The following is a 20,424-nucleotide window of genomic DNA, read 5'->3' on the forward strand; positions in this document are numbered from 1 at the left end:
CATCTTGGGGCACCCCCTCCCAGCCGACTTGCTACCTTTAACTTCGTCTCCTCGCTTACCCCCCGGTTTATCCGGGCTGGCACCGAGTAGAGACTGGGGGAATCAGCCATTGTTTACTTTACCGGCTGCTGAAAGAAATTAACAGTGATTGCAAAAAAGCGGTTTTCACAGACTGATTGGGCTGTTGCCCTTGTCCTTGTCTGTCTCCTCAGTAGCCTCCCGTTCAGCGGGTCAGGTACTGAGTTGAGCCCGGGAACGCCGTGGAAAAGAACAGAAGTGCTCCACAAAGTGCACCGTCCATCGGCGCAGACCTGGTCTCAACAGACAGGCCAGCCAGTCCTGGATTTGCAAGTCCTATCTCAGAGATTTGCTCATGCACTCTCAGAAGGCTTTAAAGTAAGAGTTTCAAAACCAGGCTGACTCGTTCTTTCTGAGCCATCGATGGAGGTGCCGGCTATCAGGGCAGGCGCCATACGCCCCGAGCCCATCGATGCGTGCGTCGGCACTCCTACATATCAGCATGCGCCAGATCATTGCCACAGGCTCCACCGCAAGAAAGCGCCAGCACTGAACCATCGACGCCGGCGCATAGGGTCAACGACGCAATAGGTCTGCCCGCGCATTGATGCCCACACATCCGCCTGTGCCTGATGCTTCCCTCAGCTCATCCAGCCGCCCAGCTGTCTCACAGGTATTTTATGTCAGCTTAGCCAGCGTCACACCCATGTTTTTTCCCAAGGCACAAGACAGCGCGCCAACTTCAGATGCGCTGGCGGTATTCAGGATATGGGTGCCGGACACGCGAGTACATCACTACGGATGCCAGGCACTCAGAGAGACTGACGCGGGGGCACAGTGTACGAAAGCGTAGTGCGTGCCAAGGCAGGAATCGAACGCAAAAATATATAAATAAATACAAGACGCGCTAAGTAACTACACGATCTCATACCTTACGATATATAACAGGCACGTGCGAATTAAAAAAAAACAAAAACGGACACGTACCTCAACCAGACGAAAGCCCAGGACATGGGCATGCAAAAAAAAATCAGTAAACATTGGAGCACAGTCTCCATGGTACCATGAGCACTTCCAAAACTTGAGGACACGCGCACAGGCTCACCAACGTGTCCACCTGCATAGTGCGATGCACCCACGAACACGCCACCCTGCTGCCACGCCTGCCTACGAAACCAATTGGGGTGCACTGACGCATGATTCTGTGAAGTTGACAGATCACACCTGCGTGGCAACGCCAGCTACCGTGTACTAATGTGGTCAAGTACCTTGCTGCCACGGCAACTGCATCTCGCGCGATATGTCTGCACCGTTGGAGATCATGGTACTGACCTTCAGTACTGTCGATGCTTCTTTAAAAAAAACCAAACCTGAATCCTTCTTAGTTCTTACAGGCGACTTCTGTATTAAGGACCCTGCTATGATGGCATACATGGCCTTAAAAAGTCCTTCTGCCGTCGTTCCATACAGAAATCTTCAAGTACTCCTCTTTGGAGTACTACTTCCTCTAACTACTGCAGTGGGTGAGAAATCTCTCCTTCGGCGAATCCATCTTATGGACCTGCACCGACTGGTTAAAAAAAAAAAAAAGGAGAGATCTCATTTTTTCCACACACCCCCCCCCCCCCCCCCCCCACTTAGCAGACATTGCATGTATTACCATTTCGCTAAAAGGCTCTCCAATGGCCACTACTATATACGTCACTGGAGAAAGGGATGCTTTTTGTTATGGAAAGTAGTCTTGCATGCAGTACTCCAGTTTCTTCAGTTTCTCTCCCAGAACATGAGACTTCACAATACCTTCTTTATTTTCTATTAAAAAAAAACAAAACAGAAAATCCATAGTTGTGCATTCCACTATTTCTTACCAGGGGAAGCGCAGTCTTCCCATATTCTTAGGTGTACCACACTGTCGGATGTGATCCAAACTTTTACCTCTCTCCGACTGCCCAACGGGCAGGGAACATCCTTCTTTTACCTATGGGCACAGGTTATCGAACAAATTTTTATCTATATCGTTCTACTGACCATGTTCAATGTCTTGGACTTCCTGTGACGACTTCAACTTTAAATTTCACAAGGAAAGCGGGGAGGTTCTCCATGGACCGTTGGGGGATTTGTTAACACCCCCCCCCCCCCCCCCCCCATATCTTCATGTGACGCAGTCTTTTCTACTTGTTCTGTTCCATTGTGCATTTCCCCACACTTGGGCTGCATTCCCCCGCTCTAACTTTCATTAACACTACTCCGCTTGACATGCAAGACTTAGCCTCCATCAACCGGAATAGGAATTCTCATAGAGAGTCCCTACTAGCTTTAGAATCCTCACCAAGCAGGGCGCGGTGCTACTCCCCTTTCGATGGCATAGCAGCGGGATCATTTCCTGCCTGGCTGACACCTGTTCATAACAGATAGCCAGGCACCCTTGCGATCAATTTCATTTCTGCCTGGATCCTTACCAGCTGGCCAAATCCTAGGACAAGATTCATCTATGTGGTCCCGCAGATACACCTGCTTATGCGTCGCCTGTAATGGAACCTAAGGAACCAATGCATTCAATGTCTCCATCCATCCTCTACTCCATTGCTCTAACCAACAGCATGAATAACGGTCTTACCTGGGGTCTACTCCCGACAACTGACAAAAGAAATTGCCCTTACGACATCAGAACATATTACCAAGAACACGTTTCCCAGAGACGGGAGAACTCAACTGCACTAATTATCGACACAGGCTCTATGGGCCACATACAACCGTGCACAACACATATCTACTGCTACTCACAAAAGACACCCTCTGATCCTTCGGAGGCTCCCTACGAGGAACGATAATATTCATTCATACAGACAACCAGATTGCGATATTCTACATCACAAGGAAGAAGGCTCAGTGGTTTGAACCTCAACAAGCAGACAGCCCATATACTGTACTAGACTCATCAACGATCAATTTCTCTGCAGAAACCTTAGCTGACAAGATTCACACTCCAGAGCAGACAAGCTCAACAGAATATTTCATCCCCACGACTGGGAAATACATCAGAAGGTGTCTCAGCACATACTCTCAATGGAGAGTCAGTCATCCTTCCATTACCCTCTTGTAAAAAAAAAAAAAAAAAAAGAGGAAGACTGGACCCTTCTACTCAATTTACCCATACCCACGGGAAATCGCTCCAGACGCTTTCTCATCAATTGGTCTCACAACTTAACGGTAGGGGTTCCCTCTGCTACCACTCATCCCTCGAATGCTCCAGATACGCATCAAAAACCAAGCGAATCTGCTCTTGATAGCACCAGTGTAGCCACGTAACCATTGGACAGCTACTTCCTACACTCAATCAATCTTGCGACCCTTTTCCACTGGGCAGCAGGTCCTCACATACTCGACTAGGACAAGGAATCTCTCCTATATCCTCTTCACTTCTCCCCTCACCTCGTGGCATGGGGATTGAACGGGTCATATACCAACACCTAAACTTCTCCTGCTCTCAACACATGTTGCGTCCTCGAGACACCTCTCAACCAGGCTCACAACAGGCAGTGGTCCACCTACACTTCTTCATATTTAACAACCCATTAACTTGCCCTCCTGAACAGGCTTCTCTGCCACATTCATATCAATGGAGAACTTATGTCATGTCATACTATAATATCCATTTCATGAAGAGCTGCTTATGCCCACATCCACCTTACGAATCCACCGGTGCCGTGGGACATAAACATTATCATTATGCACCTAATACTTCCACCCTTTCAATCAATAGTAAGGTTCTCACTTTCAATATCTTTCATAGACAGTACAGCCATGGAAGGGTGAATTTTCAGTTTTCATACTTTGCACTATAAACGTACGCTACACTACTATAAACAGTGCACTCATTCACCTGACAGACGTTCACAGCTCTATCGTTCAACCCGAACGCTAAAGGGCGTCCAGTGACAAAACACACTCTCTCTACGTGCCTATCGAACTATATACAAATTTGCTATCAACAACGATCGCAAAACGCTACCTATGAATCCAAAGGCACACAAGAGGATGCCATTGCAACCCGATGGCCAATCTCTACGAGTTTCTCCTTGGGGCCTCAGTACAAGCGGCAGCAGGGACATCGCTGCACACTTTCACATCCCATCGCTGTTTCAATAAACAAATTGTGGAAGATGCATTAATAGGACAGACTATCCTACGGAAGAGCACATGTTCCATACATACACAACCTTCATAGGAACTGTCCATCTCAATCTCTCATATTGAGCAAATATACCAAATTACACAAATTATCAGCTCATTATGTCAGCTGGAGGATTCCCAGACAGCATGGCTAATCAGCTGCTTATCTACGAGAAAAGAGCAAGTTTGCTTACCGTAAACGGTGTTTTTTCTGTAGATAGCAGATGAATTAGCCATGCTGACCCACCCGCCTCCTCGGACAGTTCTAGCATACCTACCTTGCTTTGATACTGACTGAGGAGCCTGAGGTGATCCTGTTACTATACAGGACGGAGGGAGTACCTGGCTAAAGGACTTTGCTAGACTTCGAGAGCTCCGCCACCTAGTGGCACGGAGGACGTACCCAGACAGCATGGCTAATTCATCTGCTATTTACGGAAAACACCGTTTACGGTAAGCAAACTTGCTCTCTCCATGTGTCTCAGTGCCTTTATGCCACTCTCCTCCAACACAGAACCACACTGCATTTCTGTAGTTCTAATGAGGAATGTCAGCATAACACAGCCTGAAGTGGCATTAAACAGCTCCTAGAATGTTAACTTTGTGTCTTTAGACAGAGGAGGTGGACAATTATTCTAGCACATAATCTCTGGTTTTCTTGCACAGGATACTGTGAACAAATTGCTTCATCTCCATTTCAAAGATGACAGAACTAAAGGTAATTGCAACCATAGTGAATCTTTCTTCAATGAGGCCTGATAAGTTACAAAAAAAATCCTTGAGGATAGATGCAAGAAAATGTGGATTGGATCTGGAATGAGACTGAGCATCATTAGGAAATGTTCCCTCTTATACTTGTAGTGATGAAGCATTCTTTGGAAGAAGAAGAAATCCATCCATGGACTTAAACTGTGTTTTTAAATTACCCAGAATGGACAGTTGTTTGTGGTAATCCAACAAAATGGCAAAAGCCCTGTGGCATGGAATCCACATATATTTTTATTTATTATTTATTTATTTAATTTTATATACCGACAACCGTTTGCCACATCGTGCCGGTTTACAAGTAACTTACCAACCAAAAGATATATAGGCAAAGCCCTTACAAAAAACAGTATGTAACATAAGCGCAGTAACAGAGCAAGTAACTAAATAACTTGGGGAGGGAGGGGTAAGGGTGGTAGTTTGAGACAAAGGAGGGGCGGGGGGAGGGTGAAAACAGATACATAAGGATAAGATATGTACAGGGATTCGAGGAACAATTGATATGTACACTGGTTATATACAAAATTGTATAAGCGCGAAAACAACAGTCGTTGAGATGAAGTTATGTGTGAGGTTGTACTAAGTACCATTTTTTATCTGCAGGAGGTTAAGTGAGGGGTTTGTAATTCCTTAGAGGGGTTAGAGGGGGTGGGTGTTGGGTGTAGGTCCTGATGGGGGGGGTGTTGGTGAGAGATGATGGTCGGGTTAGGGTGTTAGTAGGTGATGATGATGATTGGGGGTATGCTTGGAGGAAGAGCCAGGTTTTGAGTTTCTTTTTGAAGGTGGGGTTGTGGAGGTTTCGGTTGCGTAGGTCAAGAGGCATAGAGTTCCAAAGGGAGGGGCCCTGCGAGGGAAAGGGCTCTATTGGTGGTTGGAGATGAGTCCTTGTGGATTTTTATGGAGGAGGAATAAGAGTTCCACGGAGAGAGGAGCGGGTGGGTCTTGTGGAGGTACGATGGAGGAAAAGCTGGGGTTAGCCAGTTGTAATGTTCGTTAGTAATACTTTTGTGGATGAGGGTTAAGGGTCTTGTAAATAATTCATGAGTGAATGGGAAGCCAGTGGAGATCAATGCGGGTGGAGTAGTAATGTGGTCTTTCTTATTGACATTAGAGAGGATGCGTTGCAGTAGCGTTTTGAAAGGAGTTGTAGAGGTTTGATGTGGGTTAGCAGGGAGTCCAAGTAGGAGAGCGTTACAGTAATCAATTTTTGAAAAAATTATAGATTGGAGTACCGTACGGAAATCAGAGAAGTAGAGAAGGGGTTGAGTTTTTTGAGGGTTTGTAGTTTGAAATAGCAGCTGCTAAGGATAGATTTGATATATGGTTTGAAGGTTAGTTGGTTATCAAGTATAACACCCAGGTTTCTTGTGTCAGAGAGAAAGTTGGGGAATGGAGAGTGGAGGGAATGGGTATGGATGCATGTCTAGAGGAGATGAGGAGGAGTTCAGTTTTTTGCGGATTGAGGGCTAGGTGCAGGTCAGTGAGGAGCTGGTTTTATGGAGGCGAGGAATTAGTGTTCCAGTTTTGGAGTGCGGGTGAGTACAGAGTTTGTGAAGGGGGATGAGGATTTGCACATCATCCGCATAGATGAAGTGTGTAATACCAAGGTGGAGAGGAGGTTTGTAAGGGGGAGCATATAAATGTTAAATTAGGGTGGAAGAGAGGGAGGATCCCTTGGGGAACGCCACAGTCGAGATTAACAGGGGGGATGTAAAGTTGTCGGTGAGGGACTGTGTAAGTACGGTTTTTGGAGGAAGGACTTATCCAAGAAAGAGCAGTACCTGAGATTCCTATACTGATGAGTGTTGATGAGGATGTTTGATTTACGGTATCGAAAGTGGCAGAAAATATCTAGCATGGCAATGAGATAGGAGTTACCGGCATCCATTCCTTTGATGATGGTATCTGTAAGGGAGAGGAGTAGGGATTCCGTACTGAGGGTTTTTGGAAACCATATTGTGTTGGTAGGAGTATGTTGGATTGTTCTAGGTGGTCAGAGAGGCGAGAGAGTTTACTAGTTTCTCAATGACTTTGGAGAGGAAAAGGGAGATTGGAGATGGGACGAAGGTTAGATAGATTGGAGGGATCAAGGGGAGGGTTTTTTAGAATGGGTTTGACCACAGCTTGTTTCAGGGAGTTAGGGACCAGGCCGAGTTCCAGGGAACAGTTTCCACTGATTTTGGAGAGTGAAGTGGCTATTGTTTTAGGAATAGCGAGTAAGTAGTTTAGTAGGGATGGTTTCCGACGGGAGATTGGAGGAAGGTCTCATCTTTTTAAAAATGTTCTCTATTTCTTAGAGTTGAGGAGGGTTCAAAAGAAGAGAGGATGGGGGTGTAATTGGGGGGGGGGGGGGTTATGCTGTTGGTGTTGGGGGAATTTTTGGTATTAGGGTAAACTTGGCGCAGTGATGTTGGGATATTTTTGTTCTTAAGAAGAGGGCAATTTCATTGCATTGGGTCTGTGTGGAGGGGACTTGGGGTGTAGACACGTTGGATTTGGTAAGATTTGGAGACTAGGGAGAATAGTGCCTTTGGGTTGAATTGGAGGTGGTGAATTTTCTTGGCATAGTATTCTTTTTAGTTGTTTGAATGGCGTTTCTATATGCATGCATGAGTTGGTAATAGATTGGTTTTGTGGCAGGAGTGGGATGTTTGCGCCAGTGTCTTTCAGCTGCTCTAAGCTGGATTTTTTGGGTTTTGAGTGTATGGGTGTACCAGGGTTTTTTGGATGATTTGGTTTGTGTAATTGTTTTTCGAATGATTGGGGCATAAGTTAGCAATTTTTTGGGTAGTTTCTGCCCAGGAGGATATAGCACTATCTGCTGTCTCCAGGTCAATGTGATTTGGGATGTTGGAAGGCAAGCCGTTGCAAAGGGTGTCTAGGGGGGCAGGTTTTTACGAAGTTGGAAGGATTTAGGCTGAGAAGGAGATGAGGTGGATGGGGTTTGTAGAGAGAGATAAAGATTTTCTTTCTGGACCCCCCAGGAAATGAACCAAGCAAATCTCTGGTTTAGTGCCTGCCGATTAGGAATTTGACAAAGTTTGGTGACTTGAACCAGACTCCCAACAGCAGGAGTATTTGGAGTGAATTAACAGCCACACGCAGTGTGTGAGCAGTGGGAGAGGGAAATGGGGAAAATGCAGAGCTTCCCAGGCCTGTCCTGTGACCACAGCCTATCAAGTTTTCTGGATATCCTAAATTAATATACCCAGATAATCTAGAAAAAGGCCATGCCTTGTGGAAATAAAGGTATCCATGCAGAGACAAATATAATAAGGACAATGGGAAGTATAAAATGATCTATTCACATTTGTGTCAGGGAGAAGAGTTCAAATTATACCGAAAAAACCACAAGTATAGCAGTAATCAGAATAATTGCACATAGAGAGTAATTTTCAAAAGGATTTGTGCATGTAAAAGTAGCATATATCATAGCAATTTTCAAAAGCCCAATTATGCACTTTATAAATTTTATTACCTATAATTTATTGCAATATACAGGCTTGGCAAACCACTTCTGGAGGGGTGAGGTGAATGATATTCATCCAGAATGATATTTATTAGTACTTGATTACTTGCCTTACAAGAGGCTATCAAGGCGGGGAACATCATTGCCTATAGATAGATGATAGGCTATACTTGGGACTGAATCTTTACATGGAAAAGTCCAGTAAAGGGAATAAGAAGGGTGCAAACAAGCTGTCAGACAGGTGATGGTATGATAGAGCACGGGCAGATCTACTAATAGTAATCATCATATATATTGTTACAAGATGATATAGAAACATATACGAGAGTGTCCCTGTTTTGTGAAGCTTAATTTAGTGAAGGCACACTGGACATGAGTTAAAATCTACAAGGTTTGGTGGAAATTAACTGAGGAAAAGAACTATCTGTTTGAGTAAAACTACAAAGAACCAATTCTACCCCCATCCCCCCCACTCCCTGTTTTTCTTATATGGGCTTTTGGAGCAGGAAGTGGGGAGGATGGTAGATAGTCTCGCTGCAGCTTTCCTGCCTGAATTTACTACTGCATAACTATCTTTTTTCCTTTTAGTCTCTGGCAGATGCTATACAACTGATGAGAGAAATGCTGAAAGTCTTTGTGCGAGGTGAGTTCTGAGGAAGTGATCTTCATGGCTGCAGACTTATAGTCCACAACTACATTAATTTATTTATTTATTTCAGTTTATAGCTGCTCAACTTTCCAAAGAAACTGAGAAAGTTTACAGGAATAAAACAAATACAAACCAGAATATATATACTACTACATTAATGCAGTAAAAAAAATCTTTTTTTTTTTTTCCCAAATACAATCCTAATATCTGGAACATCATAGCAGTTCCCAGTAATACCTCATCTCAAAAAGATAATTTTCTAACAATTCAACTGAAAACCACACTTTGCATTGCTTCCTAAATTCAAAAAATTCCCCCATCAGTCTAAGATCTTGTGGAGACAATTCCACAGACTTCATCCTAGGCAAAATACATAAATGCCCTCTTTTGCATAACCACTAATTGGTTTATAGTGGGTCACAATTAGTTGTAGATCTTGAGATGAATGTAAGCCATGCCTAGGGTGATACACCTTTAACCTGCCTTGCAAATATTTGGGGTCCTAATCCATAGATTATTCTATGAACCAGAATTTTGTCACTACAAGCAGCCAGTGAAGTTGTTTAAGAGCAGGTAAAATGTGATCCAACAACTTTAGACCTATAAGAATTTGTACAGATGTATTCTACACACATTGAAGTCTAATTTCTGTTCACTCAAATAGAGAATTACAGTGATCTAACCATATCATTTACAAGGGCTTGGATTACTGTTATTCAAACCAAATCATTTTTTTCCACCAGGTGTATAAATTGCAGATTAACTGTAACTGCCAAAGAGTTTTTCACTAGATATATTTTCTATGCATAGTCAAGTAAATAAATTATAAGATAGAATATTCTGGTGCAGAAAGGATCACTTTCCTCAAAGCAGTGAAATTATGAAATGTTTTGCCAGGTGAATTTGTCTATAAAACTGCTTTAATTTAGAAGTAAATTTTGGTGAGTTTTTTAGAAGAAAATATTCGTGGGTATAATGAAATTGCCTAATGCAGCAGTTCTGAGCTGATCACCAAATTTAAGGACAGGATGGATTTTCACCATAACAGAATTGGCTGCAGCTACACAGTCTTTTTTGGCCTTCCTCTAGATTTATCATGCAGTGAATTATCCTGGGCAATCAGAAGTAGACTGCGAGCAATAGACCTTTAGGTGTTTCATCCTAACCACTATGACTATCCAACTAGACCAACTATAGTAAGATTAGGGCCTAGAAAGGTAACAGCAGCCAGCTCAGGATTCACATAGCATAACCTGTCCAGCTGCTGTGAGCACTGAGCGGACAGGATTATTTTGGGGGCAGAAGAGAATCAGTAAGTATTGCTTGGGGAAATTGTAGAACTCAAAAAGTTTTGTGGAGAGGTAAACTATTGGTGTATACTCTTTAGTGTGTGTATATGTGTGTTTGTTAATAAAAGCAAGCCAAAAGGTAAGTAAAAGCTTAGAGTTTATGTGTTTCTTTCCCACTCACCCACCTCTGGCTCATCCTTTGATTTATAGGCAGGAGACAATTTCAATTAAAAATCAATTAGCTGTTTATCTAAAACACAGGATTGCCCCTGGCCTTATCAAGAGTTTAAATATCCCATTGCAGGTAAGATAAATAGCGAATATATCAATAAAATTATTTACACATTCCTACTCCCTTAGCAATCTAAACTTAAGATTGCAACAAAATTAAGATAAAAGCAGAAATCCAGCAGCAAGGGGGGGGGGGGGCTTCCAGTCTTCTGCATCAAATGTCACATGTATGATTTTTTACACATTGGTGAGAGGTTGTGTGTGTACACCCGGCGCAAAGAGCTCCTGGCTGTCAGAGAATGAGTCCGATCTCTGGAGATTAGAGTGGCAGCCCTGGAGGAAATGAGGCAGATAATGAGTTATAGATGAGATCTTCAGGGACATAGTAGCCAAGTCCCAATTCCAGTCTGGCAGCCCTGGTGCTGCCTTGGAAGAGGAATGTCTCCTGGTCGGGGTGCAGCAAGAAGTGATCCTGTAGCAAGGACTTACTCTCCAGGTGATGCATTGTCCTCTCGCACCGAGGATGTTTTTCTCCAGGTCTACTGCCCAGGAGAAAAGGGTTATGCCGATCGTCATAGTTGGTGATTTGATTATTAGGAATGTAGATAGCTGGGTGGCTGGTAGGTGCGAGGATTGCCTGGTGCAGTGGTGGCAGACGTCACATGCCACCTAGATAATATTTTAGACAGTGCTGGGGAGGAGCTGGCTGTAGTGGTACATGTGGGCACCAATGACACAGGGAAATGTGGGAGGGAAGTCCTGGAAGCAAAACTTAGGCTCTTAGATAGAAAGCAGAAATCCAGAACCTCCAGGGTAGCATTCTCTGAAATGCTCTCTGTTCCACACATAGGTCCCTAGAGGCAGGCAGAGCTTGGAGTCTAAATGCATGGATGAGAAGATGGTGCAAGGAAGAGGGATTCAGCTTTTTTAGGGAACTGGAGAACCTTTTGGGAAAAAGGAAGTCTTTTCCGAAGGGATGGGCTCCACCTTAACCAGGGTGGAACTAGGCTGCTGGTGCTAACCTTTAAAAAGGAGAGAGAGCAGCTTCTAAACTAGAATAAAGGGGAAAGCTGACAGTCAAGGGGAAAGCTGACAGTCTCTCAGCAGTGCATGCTTTGGAGGGAGGTATCTTCGAAGGATGCTAATGAAGCAGGAAAGTTAGGACATCCCAAAAGAGAGGTTCCAATAAAAGCAAGAGTAGTCCATGTGCCTATAAGTAAAGAATACCTGAGCTAAAAGATTGCAAATTATCCCTGCCAACTGAAAAGCTGGCTGTTAATACAAACAAAAAACGTACTTTGAAATGTTTGAATGCCAGAAGTCTAAGAAGTAGGATGGGAGAATTAGTGTCTAGCAGTGAATGATGAGAGAGACTTAATTGGCATCTCAGAGACATGGTGGAAGGAGAATAACCAATGGGATAATGCCACACCAGGGTATAAATTATATTGCAATGATAGGGAGGAGCAACTTGGTGGGAGGGTGGTGCTTTATGTCCAGGATGCACAGAATCCAACAAAATAAGGATCCTGCAAGAGGCTAAATGCATAATAGAATCTTTTTATAGGTAGAGTATTGCGTTAGGAGTATACTACCATCTACCTGGCCAAAATAAAGCCAATGAAATGCTAGGAGAAATTAGGGAAGCTAACCAAATTGGCAGTGTATTAATAATGAGAGATTTCAATTACTGTATTTTTTGCTCCGTAAGACGCACTTTTTTCCCCCCAAAAGTGGGGGGAAAATGTCTGTGCATCTTATAGAGCGAATGTAGCGTCTCTCCCTCTCACGCGCCATCCCCCATCTCCTCCCAACTCAACCCAATCAGTATGGTGGCGCAGGTCAAATGCATGAAACATTTTATCATAATATATATAGTATATTACCCTTATTATTTTCTAATATATCTAAACAAATGAGAAGGAAATGGCCTGTACTAAACATAAACTTTGATGCCATGTATCGTCTTCTGCCAGCAGAGCTTGAACTCCCTGCCGGTCTGCTGTTCCTGGGGTGCATCTTACTGCGAAGCTCTGTGTGGCGCAGGTCAAACATCACCTGTTTGAACAGTGTGAGCTATAGAGGCCCCTCCAGTTCAAACAGCTCCCTGCCAGTCTGCTGTTCCTGGGGTGCCACCGACCTTTGCAGTAAGATGCACCCCAGGAACAGCAGACCGGCAGGGAGTTCAAGCTCTGCCGGCAGAAGACGATACAATCTTAAAAACTTTCAAGAAAGAACTAAAAACCTGGTTATTCACCAAGGCCTACCAAAACAACAATTGAAATCCCACCTCATCCTTATTATCAGACAACCCAAACCTTTCGATATAAACACTTGCAACCCTGTGAAAAAAAAACAAACCAACACTGCTTACGCACAACCAGAAGATGTACTAAAATGCTGTTACATGCGCACTAACTTATTATACTACCATGCTTATGGACAATAATACCGACAACACTGAGACATACTTGTAATTCCTATATATACTTTCAATAAACCGGTACGATAAGACATGGTCTTGAGCATCGGTATATTAAAAGAATTTAAATAAATTTAAATAATACCTAAACGTGCTCACAAACCTTGTATGTAATTTGTAACATCTATATGCACTATTAGATAACAAACAATCTCTGTATTGCTCGACCAGTCGAACCATGTAAACCATTGTGATGGCGAAACCGAATGACGGTATATAAAACTCGACAAATAAATAAAATAAATAATATCCCTCACAGACACACTCCTAAAAGGATTAGACAAAGGCCACTCATACATTCTCGCCTTACTAAATATTTCATCTGCTTTTGACACCATAAACCACAACATCCTACTAAACCGTCTCACAGAAATTGGCATTTCAGGAACACCCCTCAACTGGTTCAAATCATACCTTAACAACAGAAACTACAAAGTCAAAATAGGTAATAGTGAATCCAAAGCTGTCAACCTTTCCAGAGGCGTTCCCCAAGGCTCCTCGCTCTCCTCTATACTCTTTAACATCTACCTGCTCCCCCTCTGCCAACTGCTATCAGATCTAGGTGATGCATATAGGGAAAAATAGCCCATGCTATAATTACACAATGTTGGGTTCCATATTAGGTGCTACAACCCAAGAAAGAGATCTAGGTGTCATAGTGGATAACACATTGAAATTGTCGGTACAGTGTGCTGCGGCAGTCAAAAAAGCAAACAGAATGTTGGGAATTATTAGAAAGGGAATGGTGAATAAAACGGAAAATGTCATAATGCCTCTGTATCGCTCCATGGTGATACCGCACCTTGAATACTGTGTACAATTCTGGTCGCCACATCTCAAAAAAGATATAATTGCGATGGAGAAGGTACAGAGAAGGGCTACCAAAATGATAAGGGGAATGGAACAACTCCCCTATGAAGAAAGACTAAAGAGGTTAGGTCTTTTCAGCTTGGAGAAGAGACGACTGAGGGGGGATATGATAGAGGTGTTTAAAATCATGAGAGGTCTAGAACGGGTAGATGTGAATCGGTTATTTACTCTTTCGGATAGTAGAAAGACTAGGGGACACTCCATGAAGTTAGCATGGGGCACATTTAAAACTAATCAGAGAAAGTTCTTTTCTACTCAACGCACAATTAAACTCTGGAATTTGTTGCCAGAGGATGTGGTTAGTGCAGTTAATATAGCTGTGTTTAAAAAAGGATTGGATAAGTTCTTGGAGGAGAAGTCCATTACCTGCTATTAAGTTCACTTAGAGAATAGCCACTGCCATTAGCAATGGTTACATGGAATAGACTTAGTTTTTGGGTACTTGCCAGGTTCTTATGGCCTGGATTGGCCACTGTTGGAAACAGGATGCTGGGCTTGATGGACCCTTGGTCTGACCCAGTATGGCATTTTCTTATGTTCTCTCCAAACTCAACCTCGCACTTAACACATCTAAAACGGAACTCCTTATCTCATCCCAACACAACACCATGACCATCCCAGACTTAAAAACTTGCCCCACCACATTACCCATTTCGCAACACGTACATGACCTAGGAGTCACTATAGACAATCATCTAAACCTTAAAAAATTCATCAGCTCAATTATGAAAGAGTGCTATCTCAAACTAAACACTCTAAAGAAACTTAGACCACTACTACACTTCAATGATTTCCGCACGGTCCTACAAGCCACTATATTCTCCAAACTTGATTACTGCAACGCCCTACTATTAGGCCTCCCCAAACCTTCCACCAAACCTCTCCATATGCTCCAAAACTCTGCAGCTAGAATCCTCACCAACACTCACAAGAAAGATCACATCACCCCCATCCTCAAAGACCTCCACTGGCTCCCAATCTCCTTTAGAATCCTCTACAAAACCCTCACAATCATCCATAAAACCCTACAGAACCATGACATACACTGGCTCAATGACTCCTTACAGTTCCACTCCTCCAACAGACCCACCAGATCCACCTATAAAGGAACCCTGTGCGCTCCCGTTCCCAACCTCACTCATCTCATCTCCACGAAAGAACGTGCTTTATCTGTTGCAGGGCCCTTCATCTGGAATTCCATGCCCCCTGATCTGCGCCAGGAACACTGCTTTCAGAGATTAAAAAAAAGCTAAAAACCTAGCTTTTCAAGCAGGCCTTTGCATAACCCCACCCCCTCCTCTCCCCCCACAAAATTTTTTGTCTGACTCTCTCAACATCCCCCTCCCTCCTGCTTTGTAACCGACCTCATATAAAAGTGTGAATAATACGACCACCTTATATTGTAAATAATTTCTACCATGTTGACTTATATAAATGCTGTTACATATCTTAATCTTTCTTTGACCTTGTTTTAGTTTCACTGGTTCAATGTATTTCATTTCCTTGTTAAACCGTTCCATGTAAACCGATATGATGTGAAAACGAATACCGGTATATAAAACCTTGTAATAAATAAATTAAGAAAATAAGATATTTTTATTTATATTTATCTTCCGTTATGCATGCACAACACGGCCTTTCTGACCGCCAAGAGTGCTGTTTTCTCTCTCCAGTCTAATTACAAATCCTTATCTATTTCACTGCTTCCATAGCTTCTAAACACCTAAGAAATTGAGAGGCCGAGCCAGCATCCTGTCTCCAGCTGTGGCCAGTCTGGGTCACAAATACCCAGCAGTTCCCAAAAAGTAAATCTATTTCTTGTTGTTCTCTCTCAGGGATAGCAGTGGCTTTCCCTAATCCATCTTGCAAATAATGTTTTATAGATCTTTCCCATAGAAACAGTCCAAAGCCAATAGTGTAGCAAGCAATATAAATCTGGAAAAAACACCTGGACGATAAATTTTGTAATTTCAAACATTAACCACAAAGGTGTTGCAAAAAAGTAATTTTCTTCTGTAGATTCTCACAATCTGCTGCTGTTTTAACAACTCTGATCAATTTTGTGTTATGTGATCACCTCACTTGCTGTTCCCTTTTCCATATCATTTATGAATATGTCAAACAGTACAGATCCCCTGGGCACTCCACTAATGGCCTTCCTGCATGTGGAAAACTTACCATTTATGCCTACTCTGGTTTCCTGTCTCTTAATCAGCTACCAATTCACAGCAGGACGCTAGAGTTGCGCATTCATTTGAAAGCAAAATGAAAAGCACAATGAAACACCCTGGTTTCTTAAATAAAACAATATAAATCTGGCCAAAACTGTGTGGTTTTGCTTATTTTTTTTTTTTTGTTTCAGAAAAATCATATGCTATTTGCAGAAACAAAAAAACCCCAGAAACACCCCCCCCCCCCAAAAGAAAATATGGGCAAAAAACAATTAAACCATTATGGCCTGCACACCCCTACAGGACACTGCATCCTATCCCATGCCTTTTTAATTTTCTGAGGAGTCTCTCATGGGGAACTATGGGGAGGAAATATTCAGCTGCTCAGTGGAACTGCTGAATATACCTGGCTGTGTTAAAGTTAGCCACATATATTTATGTGACTAACTTTAAGACAGGTCAGCACCATGATCATAATTAGTTGCATAAGTTAAGCGGCTAATTCCAAATATCAGAGTTAGCTGCTTTAACGTATGCAGCTTACTCCGTTCCTCCCTGAAAAAGCCTGTCTCTGGAAAGCCCCCAAATTATGTGCCAGTTTAGCACATTAAGGCCTTGATTTACTAAAGCTTTTCTCCCATTCTTTGCCTATGGGAAAAAATGCTTAGTGAATGAGGCCCTAAAGGACGTATGCCCCTTATCCATCTAAATGGCTTTTGAATATGGACCTCTGTATTTTCAGCAGGTAATTAACAAACATGCTCCTGTATCAATCGGTTTGCATTTATGTACATGTTGATTTATACCTTCAAAAAAATCCTAATAGATTGGTAAGGCAAGACTTCCCTTTGCTAAAATTGTTGACTCTCCCCTATTAAGCCATGTCTATATACCTAGCTAGTAATTTTGACTTTTAAATTAGATTCTAGCATTTTGCATGGCATGACATCAAGCTTACTAGTCTATAGTTTCCTTGGAACCCTTTAAAAAAAAATTGTTAAATTGACCACCTTCCAGTCTATAGGAACTGTGGCTGTTTTAAATATGTTACTAGTAACAGATCTGCAGTTTCATGTTTGATTCCTTTCAAAGCTCTGAGGTGAATACCATCCTGTCCTGGTGATTTGTTACTCTGAATTTGTTCATTTGATCTATTACAACTTCCAGTATCACAGAAATTTTGCTTTGGTTGCTCAGAATCATCACCACTGAAAAATGTTTTTGGTGTGGATAGGTCCCTAATAACCTCCTCAGTAAAGACCAAGGCAAAGAATAAATTATCCTATTTTCTTGTCCTCTCTGAGCACCCCTTTTACACCTCGGCCATCTAATGGCTCAATTGATGCCCTTGCAGGCTTTTTGTTTCGAATGTACTTGAAAAAGATTTTTAGTTTTTCCATCTGTGGCAAGCTTCTTCTCAAATTCTTTCTTTGCCTGTTTTGATATATATATATTACTCGTCTGCTTTCCATTTTTGCTAATAACTCCTCCATATTCTTTCCTTTCTTTGCATCCAGTCAGATGAATCCAGAACAAGTGGGTTATGCACCTTTACCAGCAGATGGAGACAGAGCAAACTGACGTCACAGTATATATATTCCTACAGTGACATCAGCCTGCCAGCATTCTCCATCTCCAGCAGATAGTGGACATCCATCTCCCTACTGGGGATTGCTTCATTTTGAGAAAAGAGAATTAAGGAAATAAATTTGCCCTGCTCTCCCATGGTGATATCAAATGGTCCCTCCCCCAGTTCAGTATTCCTGAGGTGATTTCCGTGGTCCCTGAGATGAGCACCTTGGTCTAGTAGCTGGTTTTCAGCGGGCGTGGACTTAGCTGCTAAAGCAGCTGAAAGGCAGCAGGTGCAGGAAGCCGAGCACGGTGGTGACGGCACACTCCCTCTCCTCTGCAGCGAGACTGTCTCTGTACTCAGCCAGGTAAGGCTGAGCTCTGTTAAGTTTAAAAAAAAAAAATTAATAATGTAATATACAGAGACTTAGAAGGAGGCTTTTTTTGCATAGGACTTCCTCCTTACCCCGGTCTCTGTGCTTGGCATGACATTCCAATGTTCGTCCCACTCGGTGGGAGATCAAGAGATGTGGGCAGCCTGGCGGGTTGAGTAGCCTCCTTAGACTAGGCCCCGCTCCAAGGCTTTTTCGCCTCATGCCGCGTGGTAGGCTGCAATGGCGTTTTGCATGCTTTCTCAGACTGCCCTCTACAAGATTGTCAGTTCGACTTGTGTATCTAGCTGTGCGTCCAGGTTGTGCGCCTAGTTTTTGCATGCACAGTTGGGCTTTATAGTCTGGGTGTCCAAGTTACACGGCGGCATGGTGGCCATATGCTTACCTGTGTGCACGAGTTGCACACAAGTTTTTTCGGGCACTTATCTTTGGGACGCCTAAGCCTTGGATGCCTAGTTAGGTGCCTATTTATTTATTTATTTTAAAACTTTTCTATACCGTCGTTAAGTTAGATAACCGTCACAACGGTTTACAGCAAGGCACGATAATAAAAATGTGAGTGGTATAGATTACAAATCATGTGCCATCATAGTGCGGTTACAATTCATTTCAATAAACTATGTGTGTAAATTAAGCTTGTCTGTTGGGAACATATTAAGCGGATTGAATTTAACATTAATGTGCATTTGTAGCTTACAAAGTAATAAGAACATAAGAAAATGCCATACTGGGTCAGACCAAGGGCCCATCAAGCCCAGCATCCTGTTTTCAACAGTGGCCAATCCAGGCCATAAGAACCTGGCAAGTACCCAAAAACTAAGTCTATTCCATGTAACCATTGCTAATGGCAGTGGCTATTCTCTAAGTGAACTTAATAGCAGGTAATGGACTTCTCCTCCAAGAACTTATCCAATCCTTTTTTAAACACAGCTATACTAACTGCACTAACCACATTCTCTGGCAACAAATTCCAGAGTTTAATTGTGCGTTGAGTAAAAAAGAACTTTCTCCGATTAGTTTTAAATGTGCCCCATGCTAAATTCATGGAGTGCCCCCTAGTCTTTCTACTATCCGAAAGAGTAAATAACCGATTCACATCTACCCGTTCTAGACCTCTCATGATTTTAAACACCTCTATCATATCCCCCCTCAGTCGTCTCTTCTCCAAGCTGAAAAGTCCTAACCTCTTTAGTCTTTCTTCATAGGGGAGTTGTTCCATTCCCCTTATCATTTTGGTAGCCCTTCTCTGTACCTTCTCCATCGAAATTATATCTTTTTTGAGATGCGGCGACCAGAATTGTACACAGTATTCAAGGTGCGGTCTCACCATGGAGCGATACAGAGGCATTATGACATTTTCTGTTTATTCATCATTCCTTTTCTAATAATTCCCAACATTCTGTTTGCTTTTTTGACTGCCGCAGCACACTGCACCGACGATTTCAATGTGTTATCCACTATGACACCTAGATCTCTTTCTTGGGTTGTAGCACCTAATATGGAACCCAACATTGTGTAATTATAGCATGGGTTATTTTTCCCTATATGCATCACCTTGCACTAATCCACATTAAATTTCATCTGCCATTTGGATGCCCAATTTTCCAGTCTCACAAGGTCTTCCTGCAATTTATCACAATCTGCTTGTGATTTAACTACTCTGAACAATTCTGTGTCATCTGCAAATTTGATTATCTCACTCGTCGTATTTCTTTCCAGATCATTTATAAATATATTGAACAGTAAGGGTCCCAATACAGATCCCTGAGGCACTCCACTGTCCACTCCCTTCCACTGAGAAAATTGCCCATTTAATCCTACTCTCTGTTTCCTGTCTTTTAGCCAGTTTGCAATCCATGAAAGGACATCGCCACCTATCCCATGACTTTTTACTTTTCCTAGAAGCCTCTCATGAGGAACTTTGTCAAACGCCTTCTGAAAATCCAAGTATACTATATCTACCAGTTCACCTTTATCCACATGTTTATTAACTCCTTCAAAAAAGTGAAGCAGATTTGTGAGGCAAGACTTGCCCTGGGTAAAGCCATGCTGACTTTGTTCCATTAAACCATGTCTTTCTATATGTTCTGTGATTTTGATGTTTAGAACACTTTCCACTATTTTTCCTGGCACTGAAGTCAGGCTAACCGGTCTGTAGTTTCCCGGATCGCCCCTGGAGCCCTTTTTAAATATTGGGGTTACATTTGCTATCTTCCAGTCTTCTAGTTCGGTGCGTCCTTATCAATCAACTGCTTTTTTCCTTCTCTTTATCTTTATAAAATGCTTGTTTAAAAAGCCAGGTTTTCAGATTGGTTTTGAATATTTTGAAATTACTCTGCATCCTTA

The 20,424-nt window shown here is 42.6% G+C and overlaps 1 long non-coding RNA gene across 1 annotated transcript in view; it reads left to right on the plus strand.

Moving 5' to 3' along the window:
• LOC115090226 overlaps positions 1-20,424 on the plus strand; it is a 101,366-nt gene that overhangs the window by 13,023 nt on the left and 67,919 nt on the right. Inside the window, exon 2 of the long non-coding RNA XR_003856348.1 lies at positions 9,014-9,068. This is a non-coding gene — a long non-coding RNA (uncharacterized LOC115090226). The remainder of the gene's footprint in view (positions 1-9,013; positions 9,069-20,424) is intronic.

The sequence above is a fragment of the Rhinatrema bivittatum genome, chromosome 4, assembly GCF_901001135.1.
Source record: "Rhinatrema bivittatum chromosome 4, aRhiBiv1.1, whole genome shotgun sequence".
Taxonomy (NCBI): Eukaryota; Metazoa; Chordata; class Amphibia; order Gymnophiona; family Rhinatrematidae; genus Rhinatrema; species Rhinatrema bivittatum.